Here is an 11,312-nt window from a genome sequence, read left to right as displayed (position 1 = left end):
AAACCCTTCTTCAAAACTACATATATTTTACTTCCCTTCATGTGGTCAAACCCTTGCCTATCCTTTTCCTTTATTGCCTAATTTTATTACCTATTGTCACAGTCTTCAGCATTCTATCACTTATTAGAATGCTTTTCATCCATCTTTCCTGCCTTCTTTGGATTTCTCCCAACTATCCTCTCGCTCCTCCCACCATGCTTTGTATGTACCTCCTTGTTTTCCTTTTTCTCATTTTCCTTCTCCACCCCAACATCTCAAAAGCCTTCAATCTATGCGTATCATAATGCTTCCATTACCTAATTTCTTTGCACTACAAAGTCATGCTCAATATCAAAGTTTCCACTAATTTTTCTTTACATCTGTACTTCATCTTTCTTAAATGGAAAGTAAAATTCACACATAAAAGTGTAGGTCAGCTTTTTACCCTATGCTGAATTTGGTTTTCCAAGAAAATTTAGTACACAAAAATGCATGACTTGACCCATTGGACTGCCACACCCTTGACATACCTTTCATTTCATAATATCCAAGGACAAGTATTTTGGAATAAATACATGTATAAATCAATTATCAACACAAACTGTCTTTATTAACCCAACTAACTTAAACATTGATTAAAACTGTTACCACAGTGAAGTTAGGAACAAAGATAATAATCACAGAAGTTTCACAATAAATTGCATATTGAAGCAAATACAACCATTGAAATTATGTATAATTCACTGGTGATTCAAAAGCCAGTGTAAATGAATGAAAGTAAAATGACCTTTTTGCAAGCTAATAACAATTGAACCAACCTTCTCTTCAACAAATTATGTAATAGAACATCAACATGAATATCCATTGGAACTTATAAAACTGTAGTTAATAATGCTAATATTTGATCATTTTTAACCTGATAAAACTAATTATCCTCCTGCTAAAAAGAAATTATGCAGTACCTCTATAAAGCAATAACACCAAACGTAACAGAATATGCCATACAAACATGGCTAGAGAGATAGTTTTGGATACCCTAAATTACATATCTATGTTGAGTATAGTAGTCTTGTATGGTTGATGGTATCGTTCTTTGAGCAACTAAGCTAGTTGAGTTCCCACGATACATGTACCGCAGAGGAGTGTGGGGTGTATTTAAACGATGAAGCTTTTGCTGTGAATACCAGTAGGGCATTCCCTGTTGTGGGAGAGTCTTCTTTTGGTAAAGAGGAGAATCATTCAATCCGCTTTCATTTTCTTTATCATTTTGATATATTTTTTTGGTGCCTTTTTGTGCTTTCATCACACCGTCCTTGTGTTTCTTGGAATTCACATGCTGTATATTATAAGTTGCATGCTTTAGTTATCAAAGTATAAAGGATATTTTACTCTAATCTATGAATTGCATTTATTTAAAGAACTATGGAATCTGAAAACCTTAAAGGAAGAAAATTTAAAATGCTTATTTCATTACCTATTATCCTTATAATGCTTCCTTTTTAATACAGGGAATAAATTGGTTCAATGCCAAGTTATATATGATTCACACATTATTTAAATTATATAATTCGCAATCAATTAATGCATAGTGTGCACATGATGAAAGCTTTTTAACAAATTCCTTCAATTGTTTAGCAAGATAACAAATTGAATTTCCTCTAATAATATATGATGTCCTTGTATCCTAAAAATATTCACTTGCGTGGATGTGAGAATTCATTGTACTTCATTTAATGAGATGTTTATGAAAAGTGACTTCTCATAAACCAAGAAGTGATGACATTTAAATTACACATCTAAATTGGCTTATGAAAATTTATCTGGTTCATTTAAGAAAAAACAAACAAATACCTACTTGACAAAATGTTACTAATATTACACCAAAATTACTGGTGCTGAGGTATTTATTAAAACATGCATGTTTATATCTTCCATTTGTTTTAATCTCTCAGGAGTAAGCCCTTGATATAATTAATTATCTAAATACTAGAAAAGTCATGATTTTCTAGCTATTTGCAGGCTGCTATCAGACTACCCATTCATTCAAAGTATTCTCTACCTTATGAGTTAGGTTTTGAACAGGCCCTAAATATTATCATCTTCGCATAATGAGAAAATTTTGTCTGCCATACATTGTTTCCTTCTTCACTTTCGCGTAACTTCTGCCTGCCTTATTCCTGAAAAAAAAATCTTCTCTCTTCCTTTCTCTATCCTACTTACCCAATATTCTCCCTTCTCTCACAGCCCTCAACATTCCATGACCTTTCAAAATCACCTCTGCTCACTTTATCCCTCTCTAATTTCTTCCATCAACTTCATCTATCTGGCCACCATATTTGAAAGGCAGGTTACACAACCATAATATATTTGATATTCAAGTTTTAACCTTCTCTTCATTCCTTAGTCACTGTACCTTATCCAATGTACTCTTTTTACAAATACCTCTTTTGTTGACTCAATACTTCTCCTAATGTGCCACTCCTTCTCCCTCTACATATTATGTCCCTTTTCCTTGAAAATACTACCCAAATTGTTGGACTGCTCCATCTGCCCTAGTTTAATCCCTTCTAATTTAACGAAAATGTTTAACTTAGCTTTCCCACTTCTCAAGAATTTCATTATTTTTCATTTCGTAACGGTTAATCTTCATCCTTAACTTCTTGCATTGTTCCTGTAAGTCACTGATACCTGCAATCCCTTTGTTGTAAAAGACTACTCATGGCTTAAAAATAAAATCATGCTAATGTAACTTGAAATTTGAAGTATAATGTTATAGTTTAAAGAATTTAAATTGGCTACATACTACCTTGATCAAAAAGTTCCCGGAATAACCACCGTGTGGCGCTCCCATCGTTCCGATTTGAGTTCTGTTTTTTTTTGTTAAATTGGTACATCTGTTGTTGATATTCCCTTTAAATCTTAGTGTCATAACTTGACATTTGCAAAAGTTACGGTCGGTTTTCGGTATGTCCATCAGTGCTTCCTGCGATTTTTCCATTACTTCCTCTCGGCTGCTAAAACGCGTTCCCCGTAATGGTTTTTTAACTCGATTGAACAGAAAGAAGTCACAGGGAGCCAAATCAGGTGAATTCGGTGGCTGTTGGATGGTATTTGTTGCATTTTTCGTCAAAAAAATACGAATAATGATAGCACTGTGCGACGGTGCGTTATCATTGGTGCAAAATCCACGAGTTTTCTGCCCACATTTCTGGTCTCTTTCGGCGAATGGCTTCACGCAAACGTCTCATAACGCCCAAATAATACTCTTTGTTTACTGTCTGAGCTTCTGGCAAAAATTCATGATGCACTACACCGTTGTAATCCATGAAAACCGTCAGCATTGCCTTCTTTTTTGACTGAAAACGACGTGGATTTTTTGGTCTCGGCTCATTTGGTGAACGCCATTCACTTGCCTGATGTCTGGATTGCGTGTCGTACTCATAAACCCACGTCTCGTCTCCAGTAATGATCCTTTTGATGAATGTGGGATCGGATTCAGCCTCGCAAATCATGTCTTTTGCGACGTCAACACGGTCTCTTTTTTGCATGAAATTGAGGTCTTTGAGGCACCAACTTTGCTGCTACACGACGGAAACCCAAATCATTAACCACAATGTCTTGGGCGGATCCATATGCAATGTTCAAGTCCTCCGCTATTTCTCTGATGGTTAATTTGCGGTTATTGACCAACATTTCTTTTACTTTATCAATTTTTTCACCGACTTTCGATGTCGATGGTCTGCCACTGCGTTCATCATCTTCGATTGACTCACGACCACTTCTGAACCGCTCGTGCCACTGGTAAACGACCGTTTTTTTTAGAGAATCGTTGCCGAAACACTTTTCCAACATTTCCAACGTCCGGGCGCCACTAAATCCGTTTTTTACGCAAAATTTAATACAAGTTCGTTGTTGCAAATTTAAATCCATTTCTGAAATTGTAAAAAATCGCCAACACACACAGAGATAGATGTACTCTTGGCTACGTAACTTTTGCAAATGTCAAGTTATGACACTAAGATTTAAAGGGAATATCAACAACAGATGTACCAATTTAACAAAAAAAAAACAGAACTCAAATCGGAACGATGGGAGCGCCACACGGTGGTTATTCCGGGAACTTTTTGATCAAGGTAGTATCGCATTCCCCAGTGGAAAAAAAACACTAAGAATTGACAAATCTAAATGATGAAGATAGAGAAAAATGACATTAAGCAATACAATAATGGGTGCTTATAAATATGCAGTAATATTATCATTATTTTAACTGTAAAGAATTATTGAATATATTGTAAACATACCATAAAATTAGTTTCTGCCTTACAAGAGAAAATCAAGTCGTTTCAAATATTCCTCCAGTTTACATTCATACGAGGGTCATCCGGAAAGTAGTACCCGTTCGTGAAATAAAGACACAAAAGTAAATATTAACAAACATAAAAAATTTTATTTGAAAGAGGATACTTTAAACTACTTCTCAACATAATCTCCAAGCAAATTAAGGCATTTGTCATAACGTGTGACAAGTTTCTGTATTCCTGCTGCATAGTCCTTCGCCGCCAGCTCATTGAGATACGCGAGGGACCCATCTTGCACAAATTTTTGCATAATGCAGATGGTGTTTAACAATTTCATGAACAATTGTTCGAGAAACATTGGGAAAATGCTCACAGATGTCATCAATTGTGACGCGCCGATCGTTCCTCACGAATTCGTCAACTGAGCTCACCAGTTGGTCTGTGATGACAGACGGTCTCCCCGAACGCTCATCGTCGTGTGTGTTCCCCCTCCCCATGTTGAAGTTGCGACACCACCGCCGAACAGACGACTCGTCCATTACATTGTCTCCATACACCTCCTTTAATTGGCGATGAATATCACATGGGCGAACGTTTCTTGCATTGAGGAATTTAATCACTGCCCTCACTTCACAACTGGCGGCGTTCTCAATTTTTTTAAACATTGTAAACAATCACAGAAACAACACAGGCAATGCTAGCGTCACGCAACTTGGCTCAGAGAAGGCAGACAAGCCACTGAAGCTATCTGACCTCGTCCAGCGGCTACTCTCGTCGTCAGCACTTCATGCGGCACGAACGGGTACTACTTTCCGGATGACCCTCGTATATTCTACCAATAAAAATGTCAACACACCATCTCTAAATTCACAGAATATATCCATTATAATTTTGCAGTTAATATCTATCATTATATTCAATGAAGCTGCAATTTGACTTTTGGAATTTATAAATATAGGTCCTCTGATTGTTGGGAAATAATCAGATATAAGATGGAGAAAATACAGTAATGGGGCCTCTTTCAAAGATAAATTTATGACTGAAGAAAGGGCCACTTTGAGCTCTTACTAAGTCATTGAGTTATTCTATTTATGGTACGTGTATGATAGATTCTGGTATCCTCTAAACAACTGTAGGGTTGTTATGACAGTCATAAAAAATTAGGGAAGGAATTAAAAAACATGACGTATGGTTACATAGGTAATGTTTCCTTCTTTTTGGCCTTGTTGCAAGAGAGCTTAAATCATTTATTCAGTCATCTTTCTCTATTGCTACAATTTTCTAATGTGCCATGATTTAATGTGGGGCTTTGGTTATTTCTTCAATGTTATGAGTGAAATTCTATGTAATACTGTAGCTTTAATTCTGAGACACAAGGAATATCTAACCTGTTGAAGCTGTATCTCTGAGTTAAGATATACTTTGCAAGCCAGGCACATATATTTGAAGCCTTCCTTGAATCTTGGTTGTCCATTTGTCTTTTGATTTATATCATTATAAAGCATTGATGGATAGCATCCCACACTTGGCCCATCACCACCACCTATCAGGTTAAATCTTGTGGAAATTAATAAAAGAAACACATTGTTTTATGTTAGACTGCATTGGCTCGGATTTCTGCCGGTCTTACCTCTGAGATGCATCTGCAGCTGTTGAGATGAATTGACCACAGCATCACAGACCTTACATTTTAGGAAGTTGGAAGTGTCACCTTTTATTATGCAGTGATTTGCTAATCCAAGTTCTTGAATTATCTTCAGGGATTTGACCTGCATGGAGTTGTTGATCATTTCAGGAAAATAACTGTGATTTAATTCAACTTTAATTAGCCAAAACTATGATTCAATCAGGTGTATTCCATTTGGAGAGCATTATGAGAGCAATTTGGAACCAGAAATGTAGACTTGTGATTGCTCAAGAATTAGACATATGTATTTAACAGCCTTATTAACATTTTTCAGCCTAGCCATTTGAAGATGTTTAACTTAGATCATACCCCATGAGAAATTGTCAAGGGCTTAGGCTTAGGGCACCAGCCATTAACTTTATATAGAAAACATTTCCAATTAGAAGTGCTTTTAAAGGAAAAAGACTTAATTGGTTAATTCTATATTCCTTTTGTGAGGGAAAAGTAAGTATTTAAGTTATCTTTAGTATTTTATTTCTCTAATTTGACCCTCAAGATCTAGTTATCTGATGTATTATGGAGTTTTAAGAATTTAATTTGTGTCAAAGCTTATGTGTCTTGATCTTCACTGAAAGTTCTGCTCTTGGCTTTCTTCTCAAGGCTGAATGGGTCCCTATCCAAAATTTTCTCTATAACCCCATTATTGGCACAACTAAGGGGCTAGGGTTGGGGGAACAATGAAAAATGATACTATCTAGCTCGCAAGAATTGATAATTCTGTTTTCAACAGTTTGCTTAAACCATAACGTTAAATATTCCTTACTGAAACCTATGAGTCATTCATTAAACTAATGACACACTTTATGGATTGGCTCCATAGAACTCCAATATATTAAGGAAGTTATTAAATTATTAAAATTAACCCATTATTAAAAATGAAAAGCCATTAACTCTTCAAAATACTTGTCATAATATTTTCAGAAAAATTATAAATGAAAAACAGTCATACTTTATAATAGAAAAAAATGAAAAGCAACAACAGTAAAAATCAGTAAACTTTTTAACATGATAGTAATTCTTTTGTGTGTCTTCATTGGAGTTTATACTCCTGCCAGTAGAACGACACGACAATGAGCTAATACAATAAAAAAACATTTAGGAGTCCATTATTTATTGTACTGTATTTAAGTTTTACAAAAGGTTGCTTTAATCAATTTATAATTCCTGGATTTGATCAGGCAGCGTAATTTGTGGTGGGCATATGAGTTGCACACAACCCCCTTGGTGAAGGTGCTACTTTGGCATTGTAGATAAATTGCCAGTTTGTATCACAATATCATATATTTTCATAACATAAATCTTAGAGTATGATGAGAAACTCATGGGAGGTGTGTATTAAGTTACACACATGGGAGGGAGAGACTGTGGCAGGGGATGGAATTAGATGGCAGGTGAGAAGAGGACGGGGTGTGTGGTAGGAGTTGATGACCATGAATAGGAATATCAAATAGGTGAGTGAAGTATAACACTGGAAATGAAGGCATGGTACTTTCACTGGAGAGAAAATTTCCCTGTTACAGTTTCCAGTTTCTCAATTTTTTCATCTGAATTCTTCATGTTATGCATGAAATGATGAAGTTAAGAGGTACAGTCGTTCTCTACATGCCAACTGGGATGTGACATCTCAGCTCCAACCAAAATTTAATTTCCAAATTCAGGGATTTTAGTGAAATATGTGGGGTCAGACATTAGAGGTTGGAGTGGCAACTAAACCCATGGTTATACTAATAGCTCTCTAGAGTATATGTTAATTTTAACTCTAGGAAGGATAGAGCCCATTAAATTTTTCAGGCTGCATAGAACTTTCTCAAGGGCACAAGTAAGAGGTTTTCCATGTGTACCATAAACATGCTCTTAATGCTCAGCACCAAAGTCGTGTCCTACCTCAACATTTATTTATTGAAGAGGTGACTAATAGTCTTCAAAATGTGGCAATCCAGTAAACAAGTGAAATCCAACAAATTATCAATAAGAATTCAGAAAAATGAGCAATATTATTTTCAGATACTTATAACACTATTCAGTCGCTTACCTGGATACATAAGCCCCTCCTTTAGATACAAAATGATTTTAGTTCACAAGAATACATTTTTGTCACACAGGGTTCATAATGTTCAAAAACCAACTTTACCTTTCTGGCATGTTTAGCTCCTGATAAGTGACTCTGCAAGACCAAGAGCCCAGAAAATTCCAAGTTACAAATACTGCATCTTGCCACAACCTGCATGAGTAATGAATTAATTAGATACTTATACAATTGGTAGGCTTAACACACCAGTAATTGGTATTTCCTTAATCCTTCTGTACCATTAAGATCAAATGAACTGTTTGACATATCTTTCAACAAGTGAATGTTCAGACATTTACATTGCTTTATTGATGGAAATATCATTATTTCATATGTGATAGATTCCCATTCCTTGATTTTGAATTTATATTGAGACACTAAAAATGCATCCTTTTGTCAGTAATAACATATGATAAATAATTTAAGTACTAAGTAATGAATTTTGAACAGAAATCACTAGAATTTTGTTTATAAGCTTCTGTGCCTAAGTTTCAAACTGAAATAATATTAACTATTCTTATTGGTAATGTACCAGTTAAGATAGGTTATGGATGGATTTCAGCTACACAATGGTACAACGATAACTCCCTTGCCTCTCCTAACAAAACACAACCTGACATTCAACCCTAAAACAAGCCCTTCTTCGTCTCCATTTTCTTCCTTCCTCCATTTATTCCATCCATTATCTCTATCCTATCACTGCCCCTTCCTTGATTGCCTAACCTTCTCCCCTCTACCATAGTGTTCAACATCCTATTGCCAATCAAAATGTTCTACATCCATCTTTTCTTCCTCTTTTTGATTTCTCCTAACAATCCTCTCTCCTCCCCCACCATATCTAGCACCTCCTCCTCTATTTTCCTTTTGGTACATTTCACCTTTTCCATCCTTCTCCACACCCACCTTTCAAAAACGACCTGTCTATGCCTATCATCCTTGCACAATGACCATGTTTCCATGCTGTACATAACTATGCTTCATGTCAAAGTTTTAACGAGTCTTTTCTGAACACCCTTACTCAATATTCCTGTCATCAATTATTTCCTCCTTGAGAAAGCTTCTTTGCATTTTGTGATTCTTCTCCTTACATCTGTACTGCTTTGACCTAGTTTTTGCCCCCCTATTTTTAAGTTTAATTTAGGCTTTCTCTTTCTGGAAAACCATATAACCTTTATTTTATTTACATTTATTCTCATCCCACACCTACTGCACTAAATTTCCAATGTACTATTCACTGTTCGCAATCTCTTGGCCGACTGACAAACTTAAGCTTGATCATCAGAAAACCTAACTGATTTTATGGTTTCCCCACCTACTTTCATTCCTATCTCCAGTTCTTCCCATTCCTCTTTAATCATTTTCTTCATGAATACATTTAACAGCACAGGCAATAATGGACAACCCTGCCTTAATCCTCTTCCTAACACTTCCCATCTGGACTCTCAGTCTCCCACTCGCACCTGATCAGTCTGAGACATGTACAAAGTGCTGCTTAGTCTCATATCCCTCCAGCTTATTCCTATTATCTGCAATATATGCATTTGGTTTTCCCAATTCAGTCTATTAAATGCCTTTTCGAAATCTATGAAACAGGCAAATACATCCTGACTGTATTCCATGTTCCTCTCTATTAGTGACCTCATTACTGAAATGGCATCACAGGTGTCTCTCCCCCTCCTGATCTCAAATTGATCATTCCCTGAGTAATCATTTGCCTTGCACTCCACCCTCATGTTGATGATCCTGATAGCTACTTTAGCTTTGTGCGATACCAAACTCATTGTCCTGTAGTCCTCACATGAAGTAGCCATTATATTTTTTGGAATTGGAACTAACACTGATCTGAAGAAGTCTGGCCAAATTTCCATCTCATAAATGCTTTGAATTAGCCCATAAAAACTCTTCCACCTCACTTTTCTTAACCCTTTAAGTACTTCTGCCGGAATGTTATATTAATTCAGGAATAAAGACCCCCATGGTCTTATTTGATTTCAATTCCTTTAATGCCCTTTCTATCTTGCTATCGTGTAAGCCTTGACTGAAGCTATTCTCATCTGTATCATATCCTCTTACTATGAGTAAGCTTGCTGACCTAATGTCTTTGCCATATATCTTCTATATTCCTTACATCTCTCTTGAAGGTTCCTGATTCAACTAATATTTTTCCTGACTTATCCTTGGTTGTTGTCTCAGATTTTCCCTTTTTACTTCCTCACAGTATTTCAACCTTCCCGTATATCACACCAATTTCAGCCTTCCTATGTAAACTTCCCGTGTCTCTCACTGAATCTCCCACCACACTTCTTTCACTGTTTGTTTCCAACCTCAGTTTATTATTGAACTTTATACATTTATTTACCAAACTGTATACTTACAGTATCTCATTTCCAAATCTCTTGTATCTTTCTAATCATCTCACCTGTAATCTATGGTTTCCTTGTTCTTTACCTATTTACTATTCCTACAGTTTCTTTGTGGGTTTTGATATTCCTTTTTGAAATGTTCCCATTTTCCCTCCTTAGTACCTAGTTCCCTTTCCTCAATCATGATCATCTCTAAAGCCTGATGATACTCATTTTTTGTCATTATTGATTCTACATTCCATATTTCAAACCATCTTCCCTATTTTATCTTTCTGAGTAAGATATTATAATTCATTAGTCACTAAGTTTTGACATGAATCCACCCATGGGGAATAGGGCAAATCAATCATGCTGTTCCTAAATCTGCACCTAATCGTTATGTAGTCTAACTGATACCTTCCTGAATCTTTGGGCATTTTCCGTGCATAAAAATGCCTTTTTTGGTGTCGAAACAATGTATTCATTTTGGTTAACCCTAATCTCCTGCAAAACTCTATTGCTTTCTCCTCACAGTAATTTCTTGTCCCTAAACCATTGTCCCCTAACTAACTACCATCTCTTCCTTTGCCTATTCTTGCATTCCAATCCCCCATCACTATCAGATGTTTCCCTCCAGGAGCACCAGCTATTATATCCTCCAACTGATCATATACCCTATCAACATATTCCTCCCTATGATTGCTTGGTAGCCTGTATACCTCTACAATGACTAAGTTTGTTGGTTCAGCTTTTATTTCTACTAATAATATTCTATCAGTCCCCGGCTTTTTGTTTACTATGCTTCTTCTTATCTCTTTATTCAATATTATTTTCTAACCCTTGCTGACCTTCTTTCGCTCCACTGTTTGTTACTCTATTTTCCTAACTATCATATCTATCCCTCACTCCCTTCCATCTCACCCTACATAGCCCCAAAA

This window comes from Hetaerina americana, unplaced genomic scaffold (genome assembly GCF_022747635.1).
Source record: "Hetaerina americana unplaced genomic scaffold, ioHetAmer1.1.p SCAF_7, whole genome shotgun sequence".
Classification (NCBI taxonomy): Eukaryota; Metazoa; Arthropoda; class Insecta; order Odonata; family Calopterygidae; genus Hetaerina; species Hetaerina americana.
The sequence above is the reverse complement of the archived record's forward strand: the minus strand, read 5'-3'. Positions refer to the sequence as shown.